We start from the raw sequence: 2,064 nt of genomic DNA on the forward strand, positions 1-2,064 counted from the left end.
GGGATGGAAATGTGATTATATTCCCCGGCAGGGATGGGGACACGGATTGAGGTCCCCGCCCCATTCCCATGCCTAGGTTACATCAATTGCTTTTCCATTTGGATTAGAATGTAACTTTAATGGAAAGTCATTGGTGTTTTCGAGGGTGAGAAGTGATCAAACTTAAATATCTTATCAAATCTTTGACATATTTACTTTGACTAATAAAAATAGCATCAGAGGTTTGTTTCACTTGTAAACCTAGAAAGAAGGTTAATTCATCCATCATGCTCAATTCGTATTTACTTTGCATAAAAAGATTAGCAAAATTCATATTACAACAAATAATATATCGATTACATAGATTTGGACAAGAATGACATCATTATCAACTTTCTTAAGAAAGAAAGTGTTGCCAATACTGCCATGGATAAGTTTATTTTTAAGAAGGAAGAAAGAAGAGTGTCGTACCATGCCCGATGATCTTGTTTGAGGCCATAAGTGCTTGGTCTAACTTGTATACATGAACAGGATGAATTAGATCTTCAAATCTTAGATGTTGTTTCATATACTTCTTCTGACAACTTACCGTTTAGAAAAATCACTTTTAGCATCCATCTGGAAGACTTTGAAGTTTTTCTAAGCAACATATGCTAGAAAATTCTGATGGCCTCAAGTCTTGCTACAAGGGGCAAACGTTTCATTATAACCTATTCCTTCTTCTTGATTGTATCCTTGAGCCACAAGTCTAGCTTTATGTCTGATAAGAATACTATCTTCATCCATTTTGTTTCTGAAGATCCATTTCGTACCAATGATATATAGAGTAAATTACAACTTTTGTCTATGTGGTTTGTTAATAATTTCAATTTTCATCCTTATAGTTTGAAAATTGAGATTTCGTTTTTATGGTTTATAATTTATTGCTATTTTTGTCCCTAGATTAATTCTTACCTTAAAGTATAAGGAATCAAAACAGTAAAGAACTGTAAACAAACAATGACCAAAACAATAATAAATTAGTTTATAACACATATTAAAAGCAGTTTTTTTAATAAACTTAAAAGATAATTAACATACTATTGTCAAGAATGCTTAAAGTATATTACAATTTTCATGCAATATACTTTTTTAAAAGAACAGGTTTAGAAAAAAAGAAAAAAAGAACTGTAATAACACTTGTACGTCATTGTCCAGATGTCACTAGTCTTTCGAGATGATTTTAGGATGTAGGTTTTTCTTGAGAAATATGTAGATCTTGTACGTCTTTTTGAACTGCAAATGTTAGGGTCCGTATGGTTTGACATAATGTTTTTAAGAGATTTGGATTGTGTACAAAGATTTAGAATTTGAAACATTTGGTATGTTTGGTTTGTAGGATTAAGAAAAAAATAATTTATAAAAACAAAATACAAACAAATTACCAGTTTATCAATCGATTATTACAAAACAAGTTTTTTAACATATTTTAAAGCATTATTACTAACAAGTCCTATTAAATACCAGCTATCCTCATAGGATTTCAATTACGGACGTTTATTTAACCCAAACACAAAATTGGAATGGAATTCAACTCCAAACTACCAAATATCACAAACCAAACGTGCCCTTAGGGGTGGTTTGGTTTGCGAAATTCAAGGGAATTGGAATGATCAATTCCTTTGATCAAATTCCAATTCATTTATTTGGTTCATATATTGAAAATGTAGGAATCTTTTGAATTAAATTCTATAAATTAATGAATTCGTTATTTATTGGCATAAGTTAAAGGTTGAAATTTCATTCCTTCGTATCCAATTTAAACAACATCGTTCACCCCTGCCCCTACCACGACAATGTCATTGCTCTTACCTAGGGATGGAAAAAAAAACCAGAAACCGATGGTGAAAACAGAAAAGCAGAAGTTTTGGTTCGGGTTCGGGGACATCTTATCAGGGACGGAGCGGAGATCGGGGACAAATTCGGGGATTTTAACGGGGACGGTGATCACCGGCCGATATGTGTAATATATATATATATATATATATATATATATATATATAGAGGTTGGTTCAAATAGAAACCAACCATATGTTACAAACTATG

The sequence above is a fragment of the Cynara cardunculus genome (assembly GCF_001531365.2).
Source record: "Cynara cardunculus var. scolymus isolate 2C chromosome LG 2, CcrdV1, whole genome shotgun sequence".
Classification (NCBI taxonomy): Eukaryota; Viridiplantae; Streptophyta; class Magnoliopsida; order Asterales; family Asteraceae; genus Cynara; species Cynara cardunculus.